At 45.0% G+C, this 19191-nt stretch overlaps 1 protein-coding gene across 1 annotated transcript in view; it reads left to right on the top strand.

Annotated features, from left to right (window-relative positions):
* mtnr1ab (melatonin receptor 1A b) overlaps positions 1-19191 on the top strand; it is a 41617-nt gene that overhangs the window by 21114 nt on the left and 1312 nt on the right. The window lies entirely within an intron of this gene.

Raw genomic sequence — 19191 nt, 5'->3', positions numbered from 1 at the left:
AATGGTGTGTTCACACCGAACGCGAATTTAATTATTTGCGCGAGTAGATTACATACAAAGTCAATGCAAAGCCGCGAATAGACGCATCATTCGCGCCGGGCGTTGCGAATGACGCGAATTGGGCGACGCGTTTGCCGCGAATGTCTTCCGCGCAAGTTGAAAAATTTGAACTCGAGCGAATGTTCAACCGTCTAACTAGACGCGATAGACGCGTATTTGACGCTCTATTCGCGTTCGGTGTGAACACACCATAAGTTACACACAAATGTTCAGAAACAAGATCATTTCGATTAATTTGTTCTAAACTTGACATTCTTAAATTTTGAAATACACATCTTTAAGATATTAAATACAATTTTACATCTCACCTGGCTGGTTCTTGCTGGTAGTGGCCCGTCCTCAAAGGCTCAGGATGAAAAGGAAAATTCGAGTGACGGTTGACTTTATGATTGCATGGTTGCCAGGTGTAGCCTATATCATCGATTTAACAGTAACATAAGGATTACTGTAATTAATGCCCCACTCTGTGTTTTTTTTCTTCAAAGAATAGCATAAATTGACAGTTACTTTCCTGTAAATAGTTCTACAGTATGACAGCTGGAAATACATCAATAATACTGTAAAAGCAATAAAATTTACAGCAACTTACTGTAAACTGTTTTTACAGTAAACTTTCACTGATAATACAGCAAAAATACTGTGAAAACAACAGAAATCATTTACAGTGCGTATAAAGGGATTTTCAGTACCTTAGAATATGACACATTTTATTGTGCTGATCCTTTAATATAATCTGTGCACAATTGTGAGCTGAACAGTATATATGCTAGATACAGTACTTTTTCCTCTGTCTTTTGCCACTCTGCTTGTCTTTAGTTGTATTAAGGACATGAGTGATGAGTTCTGTTTAAAGACTCCTGTATCATTTGAAACTGCCCTCCAGGATCCTAAAGCAATAAAATATTGATTTAAGCATAATATTTCTGTGAACTCAAGGTTAGTGGAGCTTCTCTTTAGTGCTGTATTTATACTCAGTTGGAGTGACAAAATGATATCAAAGTTTATTTTGCAAAGGCTGCAATTAAAACATGCGATACCCAGCATTAACTAATTAGAAGCCAGTATTCCAGAATTTGACCATCAGTGTGATACAGTATTTGCTTTAATATCTGGTTTCTTAGATGTGGAGAGGCTTCATTAAAGGCATATTGAATAAATAACCGATACTGTACCACGGGACCCAAAATCCTTTGGTTAAAGCCAAGAAAGCTTAGTTCTGAAAACAAATACACAACATTGTCATTTGTAATGAGTGCTGACTTATTCTTTCAGTTAGATGATAAAGAGCAACTGCATATTAATGTTTTTGTCTTTTGTTATTTGACTCTTGATAAATCAAGGGCACAGTACAACATAATGTTATATGCTTTTATATCATGTTATACTTCTGTACATACATTATGCAATGCAAATTGGCAAGATAAGTGAATGTATTTATCTTATTAAAATGATATAAATTATAATAATTTTAATAACATACTGTAAGAGTACACATACCCTTGGCTTTCCCACTGCAAACTTAAATATGTCTCTTGTCCATCTATGAATCAACATTTTCTCATGTTTATTTGATGTAGTTTATTTGGTGCTTTATAAGCAAAGAGACCTGTTACTGATGGTCTCTGCGTTAAAAGATTAATATGAATATGTATCTGCAGACTTCTAGGTTCTGACAAACTGTTACATTCACAGTGCATGATGTCACAGAGACCTACAGAATTTTGGCTGCAATTCCTGTTGAATCCCTTGTTGTTTTGCATTTAAAGGATTCTGAATCACCTGAACTGCAAATGTCATGTGACAACGCTGATTGACTGACTTCACTATAGTGACTAACCTGAGCTGTGATGTCAAAGGCAGCAGACGAGAACAATATAAATCCAACAAAAACAAATCATGATCTGGCAAAAGAGAATTGAATTGAATATTGAATACTTGGCTGCTTTTGAACGGCTGCCATTGGTGAAAGATGCTTTTTAGATCTAGATGGTGCAGTTATAGCATCTACCACCAGTGTCTAACCTAACGGGCTTAAATTCATTTCAACTTGATGCTGTGTTGATAGCGAACATGTTCTATCACATTTCCTGATGAACAAGTTGTGTGTAACCAATTAGTCTTCATTACCATCTCCAACTACTATAAACACATTCACACCTGCATCCTGTAGGCCTGTCCGTCTGTTTGCATGTACACAAGTATCTTCAGTGGCAAAAAAGGAGACCAAATCATCTCATTTACACCTTAGACATTTTTTATAGCGAAGACAATATTCAGTCTTTTTGAGAGTTGTATTGAGCAAACGAGTCATTCATCAGTGAATTAGACTACTGTGGTCACGCCGTTCTGCATGTGTAATTTTTTTTTATTTTTTATAGCACAGTTGAATGCCCTACTGTCTTGGCATTATTTTGTAGGACCCAGTCATTTTTTTTTATCTCATCACATACAACTCATACAGCAAGCTCACGGCTAATAAAATATTCTTTCTTTTTTTCACTGTAGATTCAGCAGTGGTGAAATAGCAGTGCAGGAAACACTGCAAGTAGTCAATGTGAAATTTAGTAAGTAATTATCTCTTTGCACTGACAGTCAGTGAATTTGTGCTTCCAAGCTATAAGAGGTTGCTCACATACAGTACAACAGTCTGTTGGAAGTCATTTGAGTCAGGCTAAGGTTCATTCAGTTTAACCTAATTTTCTTCTTTCTTGCTGTTTTTCTCTGCTTTCTGATTCAGTTCATCTCCCGAAGGCAATTTGGTTGCAGAATACAAGCATATAAGACAAAGTCACACACACACTACAAAAAAAAAAAAAAAAATTCCTACAAATTAATTACCTTTAGGTTTAAAAACTTTACAGCTGAGGGGAAAAATGCTTTTTTTAAACCGGTTTGTTTTACTAAACGGAGTTCTATACCAACTGCCAGAAGGGAGGAGATGGAACTCAAAATACGTAGGGTGGGAATCATCTAACAATATGCTCTGGGCTTTATCCAAAACCTGTCTATGATATAATATTGATAATGATAATGATTAATGATAATGATAAATAAGATATTTAAAAAAAATGTTGGAAACCAGACAGTTGGCGGCACCCATTGACTTCCATAGTATTTTTTCCTACTATGGAAGTCAATGGGTGCCGTCCACTGTCTGGTTACTAACATTCTTTAAAATATCTTATTTTGTGTTCAGCAGAAGAAAGAAACTCATACAGATTTGGAACAACATGAGGGTGAGTAAATGATGACAGAATTGTCACAGATATTTCATTTGACTAATAAAGTTATGCAAATCATTCCGATGAATTGACTTGGTAATTGTTGCTACAATCACGCACTTGTGGTAAGCCCATTCGTTTCAATGTTTTTATGCTTTTAGCTTTTTGGACATGCGCATCATAATACATAGGCCTGTTTTACAAAACTTTTTACAAAACTTTTCTGTTTTACAAAAGAATTTTACCATAAATGTGTTATATATCACTGAATATGGAAGAATCTCAGCTTTAATGTGGTATATGGCACATATGCAGGATAATTATGGATCAAATGTGTTGCAGTTTTAAAAGTTAGCTTGTTTTTAAATTCAAATTTCTCAAAAAAATGATTTTCTGAGCCCGAAATTCAGCAAATCTTTGACATAGCCTTACTCAATCAATATATCAAGGTTATAATTTCACAGAATGTTCTTTACATTGTGTAGGATGATTTTATGTAGAAAACAGTGAATCACAAAAAAATTACTTGGGTTTTCACAGGCAGGGTCACATATCTGGGCCATATAGTCATCTGCTTCCTCCCCGTTATTTTATTTCTTGGGTGTGCTTGGCTACAATCCTCTCAATCCAAATTTGTTTTCTTCACATTCAGAGAACTAAACCAGCACAGCAATGAAAAGGATAACAGCGACTCAATATAGAATGTGTAAAACATACACATCAATGTTTTATCCACATTAAATGACCTTAGTTTCTGCAAACAATACAATCTTTGCTGCCCCCTCTTACACAAAGCATCAGTATTTGGAGAAAAGGTCAATTTGTTATCTAAGACAGTACCCAAATACTTGTACTGTTCAACACTCTGAATACCCGCTCCATTACTTATTTGCTTATCCTGAATAGATTTCCTCCTTGAGCTAAAGTCAATAGTCATCTCCTTAGTTTTCAGAACATTAAGTTTTAAAAAAGCATTCTGACACCAGAAAATAAAATCATCAACCACAGGACCATGGCATGGAATCCTCCTCACTCAATAGGCTAACAATTACAGAATCATCAGCAAATTTTATGATATGCCTTATTTATATGTGTACAAGATAAATAATAAAGTAGCGAGGACACATCCTTGAGGTGACTGCAGATGATACCAGCCATTCAGAAAAACAGTCATTTACTTTAACTCTCTGTGTTCTAAAATCCATCCTACAAGATTAAAATCCAACCCAAATTCTTTAATGAGTATCTCAACTAAAGTATGTGGTTGAATGGTGTTGAAAGCAGATGAAAAATCAATAAACAATAATTTAACAAATGTTTTCGGCTTATCTAAATGCTGAAGTACTAAATGTAAGAGAGTTGCTACTGCATCCTCTACACCTCGTTTAGCCCTGTACGCAAATTGAAGAGGATCTAGAGATCTCTGAATCCTTTGCATAATTTCTCTCTTAACTAATTTTACAAAACATTTCATAACTCAGGATGTGAGCGCCAGAGGTCTGAAGTCATCTAATATCTGTACATTCTGCTTTTTTGGCATTGGAATGAATCACTATAGACACCGTGCAGGTACTTTTTGTTGTTGCAGGGACAGAGCAAAAATGTAATACAATATTGGTCCTAACTGTTTAGCACATGATGACTCAACATCTATTTTTGTGATGTGCTAAATAAAATAAAACATTATGAACTTGTTTGCTTTAACTAAGAAAATACTTGCTTTGTAGATATGCTACCATCAAAAGGTTTGGGTTTGTACGATTTTTAATGTTTTTGAAGGAAGTCTCGTATGCTCACCAAGGCTGCATTTACTTAATTAAAATCACAGTAAAAACAGTAATATTGTGAAATGTTATAATAATTTAAAATAGGCCTACTTGTTTATTATTTTAAAATGTAATTTATTCCTGTGATGACAAATCTGAATATTCAGCATCATTACTCCAGTCTTCAGTGTCATGTGATCCTTCAGAAATCATTCTATGCTCAATAAACGTTTATTATCAATGATGAAAACGACTCGGTTACTAACGTAACCTCGGTTCCCTGAGAGGAGGGAATGAGTATTGCGTAAGCTTACGCTATGGGAAAACGTCTCGGGTTACGTATGTAACCCTTGTTCCCTGAGAAAGGGAACGAGACACTGCGTCGGTGACGACACTAGGGGAACGCCCTTCAGCGTAGCGCGTCTGAATTTATGAATGAAACCGAATCCAATCCTATTGGCGTTGCGTGATGACGTAGCGTGTGACGGCATACACGGATGTGTACAAAGGCACGCCGGCACAAGCAAAGTCAGCTCTTTGCTATGAAGCAAGTGCTCCAAGCAGGGTGAGGTGTGGCGAACCGACGCAGTGTCTCGTTCCCTTTCTCAGGGAACAAGGGTTACATACGTAACCCGAGACGTTCCCTTTCGAGGGAACTCGAACTGCGTCGGTGACGACACTAGGGGAACGAGATACCCACTATACCACAACGAACCCTGCTCATCCTAGTGTGAACTGACTTCAGGCACAACCTAGGACGAAAGCACTCGTGCACCGGGTGTAGAGCGAAGGTCCAGACTGTAAAACCTCATGAATGTGTGCGGAGTGGCCCAGCCAGCCGCCTCACATATGTCATGGATAGAAACCCCTGAAAAGGAGGGCTCTAGAGGACACCATGCCTCTGGTGGAGTGACTGAGCCCCCCGCCTGAGACAACAGGTCCCTCCTCAGAGGGATCTGCCATGGCGGGCCTGCCAGAAGCAAGATGATGTCCGAGAACCATACTCGGGCCGGCCAAAACGGGGCTACTAATAGTAGGCTGACTCCGTCCTGATGGACCCTCTCCAGAACTGCTGGGAGTAGAGCGATTGGGGGAAAGGCGTACAGACGCAGCCTCGGCCACGTCTGCACAATGGCATCCAACCCCAGCGGGGCTGGATGTGTGAGGGAGAACCACAGTGGACAGTGTGTCGTCTCTCGAGACGCAAATAGGTCCACTTCCACTGGGCCAAACCTCTCGCATATTAACTCCACCACCTCGGGGTGGAGTCTCCAATCCCCGGGCCTCAGCCCCTGCCTCGACAGCATGTCTGCTCCCTGGTTCTGGTCCCCCGGGACATACATCGGCCTGAGAGACGACAGTCTCCGCTGGGACCACAGGAGGATCTGATGCGCCAGTCTGCACAGAGGGCGCGACCTCAGACCCCCCTGATGATTTAAGTAAGATACCACCGACATGTTGTCGGATCTTACTAGGACATGGCGACCATGGAGGTCTGGCAGAAAGCTCCTCAGAGCCCGGAACACCGCCAACATTTCTAGGCAATTTATGTGCCAAGAGGAATGTTGGTCCTGCCAGAGACCTCTCGTAAAACGGCCGTCCATGACCGCGCCCCAGCCCGTGAGGGAGGCGTCTGTCGAAATAGATATCCGGTGACACGACGCTCCCAGCCTGGGACCCTGGGACAAGAACCAAGGCTTCTTCCAAATTGATAGGGAACGAAGGCATCTGCGCGTAACCCTTATCAAGCGGAATGGATTTCCCCTCGGGGAAAACCCCTTGGCTCTTAACCACCACTGCAGGGCTCTCATGTGCAGCAGGCCAGAAGGTATCACGCTGGACGCTGCTGCCATTAGACCCAACACTCTCTGAAAGTGTTTGACAGTGACGGCCTGGCCTAGCTTTATCCTGGACACTGAGGTCAGGATAGACTCGATCCGAGCAGGAGACAATTGTGCCTGCATCGTGACTGAGTCCCACACCACTCCCAGGAACGTGGTTCTCTGGGCTGGTGTCAACACGCTCTTCTTCGTGTTGAGTCTCAACCCCAGGCTCTGGATGTGGGCGAGGACGACATCTCGATGCCGAATCGCCAGCTCTCTCGACTGTGCCAGTATTAACCAGTTGTCGATGTAATTGAGCACCCTGATGCCCTCGAGCCTCAGGGGTGCTAGAGCTGCATCCATACACTCGGTAAAGGTGCGAGGGGAGAGTGCTAGGCCGAACGGAAGAACCCGATATTGGTAAGCTTCGCCCCCGAAAGCAAACCTTAGGAACCTCCTGTGAGATGGAAGGATGGAGATGTGGAAGTAGGCGTCTTTTAGATCTATCGTGACAAACCAATCCTCGGATTGGATTTGACTCACGATAATGGGAACAGTGAGCATTTTGAACCTGAATCTCCTCAGAGACCGGTTCAGATGCCTCAGATCTAAAATTGGACGCAACCCTCCATCCTTCTTTGGAACTATGAAGTACCGGCTGTAGAACCCGGACCCCCTGACTGGTGGGGGAACACCTTTATGGCGCCCTTTTTCCAGCAGCGAGTGAGCTTTCTGTTCCAACACCAGACCCTGCTGTGGATCTACTGCAGTCCAAACCACCCCAAACCACCCGTTGGGGGCGCGCCCTCTGAGGTCTCATATACGTTAGGACCTCTTTCCCTTAGCCTTCCTGGACTGAAGGATGGTCCTCAGATCCGTCTTCTCAGGAGGCTCTGGGCAAGAGCACCGCCTAGAGTCCCAAGCTCAGATATGAATATATATATAAATATATATATACACATATAAATATATAAATATAAATATATATATATATATATATATATATATATGTATATATATTTCCTAAAGGGGACCTCTAGAGCGATACTCTCCTTCAGATGGTAGGCTAAAAAATATATCTAACCAAGTTTTAAAGTCAGATATGACTTTTAATTTCTTTAACTCCTCGGAATTAAATGCAGCCATACCACTGGATAAGTGAAACACGGTCTGAATGGTAGGCTGTAGGAAATAAATGCAGCCAAAAAACACCAGAATACTGTTTTATATTTAATTTAACGATCTCGTAACCTACACGCTGCCTCAGCAAACGCGAGATTCGAGACGTTATAATTTGGCTTTCATCCCTCGAGAAGAAAGACAACAGTATTATTATCAGATCGCGTGTGTCCATTTTATTGCAGACCCGTAACGCGCTGCCTTAGCAAACGCGAGATACGAGTCATACACAATAAATTTGCCTTTCATCTCTCGAGAAGAAAGTCAACAGGCGCGAGGCTGAGACACCCGAAACGCACGTGTGCGGCGAGTTTTTTTTTTTTTTTTTTTAATGAACATAGCCAGCACCCTCAGGAGCTGATCGTTCATGCCTCGCACCCACACAGCAAGCTGTAAAGTAGACTCGTAACCTATGCTGCCTCGGCAAACACGAGATCCGAACTACTAGTTTCTGTATTGCAAGGCAACTTAAAACCTACGTGCTGCCTCAGCAACGCGAGATCCAGCCACAGAATCTTAATGAAAAATACACTCGTAATCTAAGCGCTGCCTCGGCAAACGCGAGACCCGAGCTACTAGATTCTGAATTGCAAGGCAAACCTTAGACCCACGCGCTGCCTCAGCAAACGCGAGATCCCAGACACAGAATCTTATTGCAAAGTACACTCGTAATCTAAGCGTTGCCTCGGCAAACGCGAGACCCGAGCTACTAGATTCTGTGTTGCAAGGCAAACCTAGACCTACGCGCTGCCTCGGCAAACGCGAGATCCCAGACACAGAATCTTATTGCAAAGAACACTCGTAATCTAAGCGTTGCCTCGGCAAAACGCGAGACCCGAGCTACTAGATTCTGTGTTGCAAGGCAAACCTAGACCTACGCGCTGCCTCGGCAGACGCGAGATCCCAGACACAGAATCTTATTGCAAAGTACACTCGTAATCTAAGCGTTGCCTCGGCAAACGCGAGATCCGAGCTACTAGATTCTGTATTGAAATGCAGACTTAAACAGGACATACAACACCAAATAGGACAGATTGTTCCACACATACACAGAGCGCTTACTGAATAGCAAAAAGCTGACTTTGCTTGTGCCGGCGTGCCTTTGTACACATCCGTGTATGCCGTCACACGCTACGTCATCACGCAACGCCAATAGGATTGGATTCGGTTTCATTCTTAAATTCAGACGCGCTACGCTGAAGGGCGTTCCCCTAGTGTCGTCACCGACGCAGTTCGAGTTCCCTCGAAAGGGAACTCCTTTTCTCGAGAAATATTGAAGTCTTTATGTAAAACGCATTGCAGCTGCACAGCATACAGCAATGAGCGAGGCAGCTCGGTCATTGGCTGTGCTGCAACTGCACGAACCAATGACGGGGCGACTCTGAACCCGCTTCCAATGAGCGTGCTTCGCGCCCACGCGCGTCAGAGCCCGCCAAGATGGGCGTGGCCAAGGGCTATATATTGGGCGCCCCGTCGTCTGAGTTCTTTAGGTTCAATCGACTGAAGCAAACTGACCAAGCACAAGCACGGCAGATAACGCAATACTCGTTCCCTCCTCTCAGGGAACCGAGGTTACGTTAGTAACCGAGTCGTTCCCTTTCGAGAGGTTCCTCCTATTGCGTAAGCTTACGCTATGGGAACGCCATGTAAAACGCCGTGCGTGCTGACTTCGCTCTATTAAGCCGGAGGCAGGTGCCTGAGCCTTTGAGCGAAGTAATTATCCAACGAGCCAGCCGAAGGCGGGCTTTATAAAAGGACAACGTGGAACGGCCCGATGGGCGTCCAGAGACACACACAAGCACATTTTTATGTACTGTCATGTATGAAAAATCCTCCACATCAGTCAAAGATGTGATTCTATGAGGGAAGAGACAATGCTCAGCATGTACACACCCCAGCCTATGCATAGTTAGACCGACAGTATGTTAGAGTGCAATGAGGGGACCTGTAGGTTATAAAACCTGATAAATGTGGACGGTGAGGCCCAGCCTGCTGCCGCACAAATATCTTGAATGGGTATCCCACTCGACCACGCCCACGAGGAGGCCATGCCTCTCGTAGAGTGAGCTCTGATGCCCAAGGGGCACTGAAGGCCCTTGGCTTCATAAGCCAGCGCTATAGCATCAACTATCCAGCGCGATATTCTTTGCTTTGAAACAGCCAGACCTTTAGTGCGGCCGCCAAAGCATACGAACAACTGCTCTGTCTGTCTGAACAGGGCAGAACGTTCCAAATATACTCTGAGTGCCCTGACCGGGCAGAGTAAATTAGCGTCGCTTTCGTCTGCTGGGGACGATAGCGCAGCCAAAGATATCACCTGTGCTCTGAAAGGAGTAGAGAGCACCTTAGGAATATACCCGTGTTTTGGCCTGAGGACAACCCTGCTGTCGTTAGGTCCAAACTCCAGGCAGGTAGCGCTTGATGACAGCGCGTGCAGGTCACCCACTCTCTTGACCGAGGCGAGAGCCAGCAAGAGAGCAGTTTTGAGCGAGAGCTGTTTAAGGTGCACAGTTCGGAGGGGTTCGAACGGGGCACGCTTAAGTGCGTCCAGGACCGTGGCCAGGTCCCAAATCGGCACCGAGGGGGGGCGTGGGGGATTTATCCTCCTGGCGCCCCTCAGGAAACGAACAACTAGGTAGTTTTTCCCTAGTGTGCGTCCTTCGACCGGGTCATGTGATGCCGCTATGGCAGCCACATATACTTTGAGCGTGGAGGGGGTGCGGCCTGCCTCCAACAGCTCTTGTAAGAAAACGAGCACACTCGGTACTTCGCATGTCTCAGGATTCAGGTTCCTGGATTTACACCAGTCACTGAACACCTTCCATTTCTGGGCATACAAGCGCCTCGTAGAGGGCGCTCGCGCCTCAGTGATGGTTCTCAACACTCCACTGGGGAGGTTCCCGGGAATCCGTTGAGGGGCCACGCATGGAGGGCCCACAGATCGGGGCGGGGATGGAGGATCATCCCGTTGGCCTGCCTGAGGAGATCTAGCCTCAGTGGAATCGGCCATGGGGCAGATTGCATCATCTGCATCAGTTCTGGAAACCACGTCTGGTTCTTCCAGAGTGGGGCTACCAGGAGCACTGCACATTTCTCCTCCCTGATCCGACTGATGACCTGAGGTAGCATCGCGACCGGAGGGAAGGCATACAGCGGGCGGCTCGGCCAGACTTGGGCGAGCGCGTCTGTGCTCTTTGAAAAGAAGAGAGGGCAGTGCGCATTTTCCTTGGAGGCAAAGAGGTCGACCTCTGCTCTGCCAAAGGTTTGCCATAACCACTGAATCGTCAGGGGTGGGAGAGACCATTCTCCTGGGAGAACTTTGTCTCTGGACAGCATGTCCGCTCCCTGGTTCAGAACACCTGGCACATGCGCTGCTTTCAGCGAGCGCAGGTTGCGCTGGGACCATAGGAGGAGCTCCCTGGCCATCGAGTGCAGGGAGCTCGATCTGAGTCCACCCTGACGATTTATATGCGAGACTACCGTCATGTTGTCCGTTCGGACTAGGACGTGCTCGTCCTTCAGGTACGGGAGCAGTGCTCTGAGAGCCAAAGCGACCGCTTTCAATTCCAGACAGTTTATATGTAGGCGCTTCTCCGGGTTTGACCACAAGCCGGAGACAGGCCTGCCCTCGTAAAGGGCCCCCCAGCCTATTTTGGAGGCATCTGTCGTGATCATTTTTCTCCTTGTGTTCACGCCCAAACTCACGCCGGACTGATACCAGTCGACAGCTTTCCAGGGCGTCAGGGCTTTTATGCAGCCGTGATTTGCTCTGATTAAAAAGTGGCCCGAGCGCCACGCGTGAGTGGGGACACGGCTTTTGAGCCAGCGTTGGAGAGGACGCATGTGCAACAATCCTAGCTGGAGTACAGCTGATGCTGAGGCCATGAGACCGAGCATCCTCTGAAATCGCTTGACGGGGGCGCGCGCACCCGCTCTGAACGATGTTGCAAGGCGCTGGATAGTGAGCGCGCGCTCTGATGAGAGGCGCGCCGTCATCTGCACTGAGTCTAGCACTATTCCCAGAAAAGAAATATTCTGGCTGGGGGATAGCTTGCTCTTTGCAAAATTGATTTTTAGACCCAGGCACTCTAGATGACTGATAATCCAAGACCTGTGTGTCACTAACTGGCTCTCTGATTGAGCTAGGATTAGCCAATCGTCGAGATAATTTAGTATTCGCACTCCCCGCTGTCTCAGGGGGAAAGTGCTGCATCCATACATTTCGTAAATGTACGGGGTGCCAGTAACAGGCCGAATGGTAGTACTGTGTACTGGTATGACTGTCCCTTGAAAGCGAATCTCAGAAATGGCCTGTGATGAGGCGCTATTGGAATGTGAAAGTAAGCGTCTTTCAGATCCACTGACAGAAACAAATCCCCCGGGCGAACTTGCGCGAGGATATGCTTGGTTGTTAACATTCTGAACGAGCGAATCATTAAAGCTTTGTTCAGATGTCTGAGATCTAGAATGGGGCGGAGACCGCCATCCTTTTTCGGGACGAGAAAATAGCGGCTGTAAAAACCTGCCTCGCTCATAGAGGGAGGGACTGTCTCTATAGCGCCTTTCTCTATCAGTTTGAGCATCTCGGTGCGTAGAACATGTGAAACATCTTTTCTCACTTTCGTCTCTACCACTGCTGTGAAGCGGGGCGGTCTGCGAGCGAATTGAAGCGAGTAACCGTGTTTTATTATGTTCAAAACCCATTTCGGCATGTCGGGGATATTTTCCCAAGCTTTCGCTCGCACAGATATGGGCTGAATGCTGGCCGGGGGCATGTCGCAGTGACGTATGGCTCCCGCCAGCGAATCGTTCTGTGTTAATACCGAGCTTACAGCTCTCAGCGGCGCGGGCGCGCGCTGAGCAGCTCTGTTGAATGCCGAGTGCAGGGGTGCGTGTGAAATTACAGGCACGCTCGCTGTAATGCTCACAGAGTGAGATGGGGAAATGTTTAACACTGTGTGTATAGTGCTTATGGGTGGGGGTGCATAGACTGTGGTAGGCACGCGCGCCACAGTTGAGTTGGGGTGCGTGCATAACAGCGGGCACACGCGCTACTCTTATACAACTTCCCGCTTTTACTGGGGAAGTGTTTATAACTGTGGGAACAGTGCTTGTGTGTAGTGGTGCATACGTGACAGTTGGCACACAATCTACATTTATGGGGCGTCCAGCTTGAGCTGGGAAAACATTTGGCACTGCGTTGACAGTTTTGATATGTGGGAATGCGCACTTTGGTGTGGACACGTGACCCTTTAATGACACAGGCAGAAAATAGCTCTTTATGTGATTTCTGTGTGTCGCCGTAAAAACGGCGTTTGTTTGCAGGTGGGCGAGCTGTGTGGCTGGCACATTGGCTGCTGTATAGACATTTCCAGCCGCCTGTAAGGGGACTGGGTAATGCTTTAAACGTTTTGGAGAGAACGGTCCGGCTCTTGCGAGACACACGCTCTCCCTTTTTCTCCCTGTAGCTAGGAGGACTTACGAGGCTCTGGGTTCAGCACAATCTTGGGCCGAGGTCCCCGTCGCTCGGGCGGTTGTTTCCTGTTGGCAGAGCGCGAGCGGCGTCGAAAATCCGTTTCAGGTTTGGGCTGAGAGACGGGGGGCGCCGTCTTAGCTCGCTGCTGCTGAGGCGGCCGTTGGCGGCTCTGCGATGAGCTAGATCGCTTGGGCAGGAAGTGACGCATAGCCTGTGAGTCCTTACGGGCTTCGGTGAAGCGCTCGGCGAACTCCTTCACCGCTGGTCCAAACAGGCCGCTTTGGGAGATAGGCGCGTCGAGAAATGACGCCTTATCTGCATCCTTCATCTCTGTTAGCGTCAGCCACAGACGGCGCTCAAGGACAGTCAGGTTAGCCATAGCACGGCCGATGGATTGGGCGGTGGCTTTTGTAGCTCGCAGCGCTATGTCAGTGGCGCTGCGTAGGTCCTTAAATGCCTCAGGATCGGGTCCAGACTCGTCCATACTGCGGAGAAGTTTAGCTTGAAACACCTGGAGGACAGCCATAGAGTGAAGCGCTGATGCAGCTTGGCCGGCGGCGGCGTATGCGCGACCGGCGAGAGCTGAAGTAGACCGGCAAGGGTTTGAGGGATGAGAAGCTTTAGCTTTCCATCCAGCGTTGGAGGGTGGACACAGATGATTGGCCACAGCCTCCTCGAGGGGCGGAGTCCCCTCATAGCCTCTTTCTTTCGCGCCGTCCACAGAGGAGAGCGACAAAGAAAAAGAAGGCTTCAGGCGAGCGGAGTGCGGGGCTTTCCACGACTTCGTGAGTTCGTCGTGAACTTCCGGGAAGAAGGGGGAGGGTCTTAGTCGAGGGGCCTGTCGGCGCCCCTGCAGGAACCACTCGTCCAGTCGGCTGCGGGCGGGTTCTTCCGGGGAAGACCAATCGAGCCCGAGGTCTTCCACGGCCTTAGATAGAATGCGGACGATCTCCGAGTCCATGCTGGAGCCCGCGCTCGTGCCCGCTAATGTCGATGGCGCGGGGTCGAAGGACGAGCCCGGCCAGTCGTCGGATGCAGCATCACAGGAAAAACTGTCATCCTTATCATCGTCATCCCCTGACGCGCCAAACGAGACGAGCCCCATCGCTCTGTGAACTGGACTGGCGGCGGGGAGTCTTCGGGTGGTGGTGAAGCACGCGGGGATTGGCCCGGCGTGACATCACTGCAAACCGCGTGCTCCGGCGGCCTCTGTGAGCGGCATTTTTTCTTTCGCGGCTCGACCAGAGGAGATGGCAGCACGGAAGAGGTGGGCTCTTTCGCGGTGAAAACGGCGAAGCGAGCGCGCAGCTCGGTGAGGCCCAGGGCGTCACACTCGGGACATCCGCCTCGAGTAAGGGCAGCCTCTGCGTGGTCCAGTCCCAGGCAGCGGGCGCAAATGATGTGACGATCCCCGTCCTGAAGAGGGCCTCGACACGAGGCGCAGGAAGGCATTTGAAACAACGCCTTGTTAAATTTGCTCTTTTAGAAAGTGTCGCGGGGGCGAACACTGAAGCTTTTTGAAAGGATATTAGATGATGCGCGCCGGATGGCTTAGCAGAAGGGCGATCGAAGGTGGCTGAAGGCGCCGGCGTCCTCGAAGCAGTCCTGCTGTAGGCTTGTCGACGGCGGCGGCGAAAAGACTCCAACAAATCCGGAGGATCCAGCGAAAAGAAGGTTCTTTGCTGAAGGAGATTAAATCTAAAGAACTCAGACGACGGGGCGCCCAATATATAGCCCTTGGCCACGCCCATCTTGGCGGGCTCTGACGCGCGTGGGCGCGAAGCACGCTCATTGGAAGCGGGTTCAGAGTCGCCCCGTCATTGGTTCGTGCAGTTGCCGCAGCACAGCCAATGACCGAGCTGCCTCGCTCATTGCTGTATGCTGTGCAGCTGCAATGCGTTTTACATAAAGACTTTAATATTTCTCGAGAAAAGGAGTTTTCCCATAGCGTAAGCTTACGCAATAGGAGGAACCTCTCGAAAGGGAACAGTTTTACTGTGAAAACAGTGCTTTTCAGGTAGAAATTGAAAAAAGTAATCAAATGTAAATTAACACTGCATACAATCTTCATTGTATAAATTAAATAAAGATGAATCATTAATTGAAGTTTCAAAAGTTATTCAGTCAAGAGCAGTGAGTGATTGTCTTTTGTTGTTTGATTAACATTAAAAACACAGACAGCAGGAATATTAGGCTGCTGTCACTTTAAGACATAATGCACTGATAGGATCATCTTTAAGATGGGCATCTTGACATCATTTTTGTGTGCACAAAACTGCATGCTTCGGATGAGTGCACAAATCTTCTCACAGCATGCGCAAGTTCTCCTTTGCGTCTTGCTCTTGAATGTTTAAATTAGCAAGACTTGAATGAGTTTTGTTTAAACACAGATAGCAACGTGTGCTGTTCAGGTCTCACCTGCGCTCACACGCTATCAACACCCGGGTGATGATGGTGTAAATGACTGATATTAGAGCATACAGCACTCGCATTGAACAAAGTTTACAAAGAGTGACTGTTTTGTCCACACTTTTTGATCAGCTCTTATAACACATTGGGAAGCCAGAATGCGATATCCATCGACTGAATACATTGTCCAAACTCTGTTTTACACGTTGCTATTTTATTTGAGATAAACTATTTGAGATAAACCGCGGTGTAAGTGTGTGCCAAACCGAGGGTGGAGAACGGTATGGTTAGATTTTTTTTTTGAAGAGAACCATTACACCCAGGGTTGGTCTGTGTCCAAGTAGCCCAATGGCCAGTCAAAAGTAGCCCAATGTGATTTTCTTCATATAGGGAGACCGAATTCTCCACTGAATTTGTATGTCTGTGGGGTGTTTTGGGGGTGTCGGAGCGACAAAATCATACTTACAATCAACGATTGTAAAAAAAAAAGGGGTGGCAATCAACCCCTTTAATTTTTTTTTTTTTTACCCACAGCAACAACTTAAAAGTATCCCAATTCTGAGGACTTGGCAACACTCGTTACACCCCTAGTGGAAACCGTGATAAACTTTTTTCCATCAATCTTCGATGAATGGAAAGTTCAAAAGAGCAGCATTATAAATGTCTTTACTGTTGTCACGGTGCATGTGGAAGAAGAGAAATTGAGGCATGTATCTAATCGCATACTGAATTTATTAAAGCAAACCAAAATCACAGGAACACACAGGAATCCAATACAAAAATAACAGTGTTACAGTTTACTATCAACATCAAACTTAGGATATAGCAAGAAAAGAACCGACAAAGGAATGCTATAGATCAAACGGCTATAAACAAAAACGAGGACCTAAACTAGAAACAGGTGAAACTAATCCGTAACCAAGAAAACAAACAAAAAAAATCGTACTGACCCCAAACTTTTGAATGCATACCTGTACATGTTCCTGATTGAAAACTTTCAATTCAAGAAACAATGCTGTGATTGCTATTTTTGCTTACTTTCATGTAGCTCAAACAGTAAAGTGTGGTGATGCAAGAACTGTTAGAATGTAAGTTGCTTTGCCAAGCATCTGCCAAATGCATGAAGGTAAATTTAAACAATAAATCTAGCAAGATAATTTAATCAGATTATAGTGCACAGCAGAAAGAAAGAAAATAGCAGTTGCATAAACAGTTGGATGTATAAGAGTTAACAGAGTGAACAATCCTCTTTGCATTCCTCTGGCTCTCAGAGGATCTAGTGAATCTGGGCGTGAATTTCTCTCACTTTCTCTGTGAGGTGGTGTGGAAAAATCATGACCAAAGGTTTGTCCTGCAGCCTAGATGCCATTAGTGGCACAAACAAACTCTCCAAGGAGAAGTGTTGTTTGTAAGGGCTTTTACTCTTTGCCTCTTATGTAGAATGGCTCAGCATTCAGAGACACATGGTCATGGATCAGTGCTGCATTCATGTTTGCAGTGGGAGGGTGATACATTTTATCATTTTTAGAGACATGATTATATTATGATCATTTTCAATATTGTATTTTGTAGTGTTTGTCCAAACAAACTAGATCTTGACATGCAAATATTATGAATATCAATGACATCATGTTGACAGTTTTGCCAAAAGTTCTAGCGGTTTGATGTGTGCTTACTGACATAAATTCTGATTTGAGCCTACAGCATGCCATCTCACTATGACATGGTGAAGCATAGACTCTATTTACAAAACCTGTAATTAAACAGTTCATTTTCCCTAGGCATCGACAACGGATCAGATGCTTAGCACATTTTTTTATAAAACAAACATTTATCTCCCTCCAGTTGTAATCATATAAAGCATCAAGAACGGAGATAAATTTGGCTTGTTGCAGTTGTGCACTCAAAATAATGATGTCTCACATGAAGTCTAGCAAAAGATGACTTATGCAGTGAGATTTGTGTCCATGCTACAGGGCCCCTGCTGGGCTTTCCAGATCTCGCCACATATTTTCCCTCTCTCTCTGTTAGTCGTCCTCAGTTCAAATAAAACTTTTGAAAAACAACAGTTGAAAAAAGAGAAGCCACGGGAATGTTCTGGAACAATCTTCTGCTCTGATGATTCCTCTTAACATTGAGCTAAATTTGCTAAATCATGAATGTGTTTATTTGGCAATCCTTCAGGGTTACAAGATTTTCCCAGCATGTTCTCACAAATATATGAGATAAAAATGCCAATGGTCGAGTGCAGTGTTCAGCATCTGACCTGGAAGTCCGTTTAGTTTGATTGATTCAAACTTAAATGCCATCATTGACCTTTTCTGAGCAGAAATGAAATGAGTATAGAATGAATATAGAAATTTACAGAATGAATACACTTGTACACTTGTTGACACTTTAAAATTCGTTCTTCTTAAATGGATAGTTGCCTGATTATTTAATGAACTTTCTTTTTTTCTTTCTTTCTTTCTTTCTTTCTTTCTTGGACACAAAAATCAAAAGTCTCTAGGCAGGAGAAACAAGTCTCGGTTACACTTTATTTTAAGGTGTCATTGTTACAATGTAATTATATATTTAAGTACTGAGTAATTAACTAACCACATGTGCTTGCATGTAATTATGCATTATTAACTGTTATTTCTATGGTAAGTACATGTAATGTGTAACAAGGACACTGAAAATAAAGTGTTACACAGGTATCATCTGAAACCAACTAAAAAAGTACCTAAAAACTGTTGATTTCTTAAAAATATCCATATTCTTTATATTAATATTTAGCGAAATAATTTATTAAAATATTCGATACTTTGAAAAGGTATGATTTTATAAAATAATTATAAAGATGTGTACACTGTGTGTTCAAGGTGTGAGGAAAACTTAATCATAAATCATAAAAAATCATACAAACATATAAATGTTTTTAAATATGTATGAAGCACAAATAGCCTACATAATATAACATGAATAAAGAACAAACATCTGGAAATAGTATATTTAAAACCAGCGACAGAATGGAGTCTCATCAGCTGTAAAGTATGTTGTTCATGGAAGAAGGAGGCGGGAACCAGCGAACGTTCAAAAACTTTAATCCAAAATTAACAATTAGTAAAATAGTAAATTAGTAAAAGACATACATATACACAAAACATAACATAAACCTGTCCAGGCCTGCTCTTCTCTCATCCTTCACTGTCGTCGCTCCTCCTTTTATGCTTCCGAAGCTCCTCCGTGAGAGATACGAGACCGGTGCAGCGCGC

Source organism: Rhinichthys klamathensis, unplaced genomic scaffold, assembly GCF_029890125.1.
Source record: "Rhinichthys klamathensis goyatoka isolate OS25496 unplaced genomic scaffold, OSU_Roscu_1.1 h1tg000442l_1, whole genome shotgun sequence".
Taxonomy (NCBI): Eukaryota; Metazoa; Chordata; class Actinopteri; order Cypriniformes; family Leuciscidae; genus Rhinichthys; species Rhinichthys klamathensis.
Note: the sequence above shows the minus strand (reverse complement) of the source record. Positions and strands in the feature narration are given on the sequence as shown.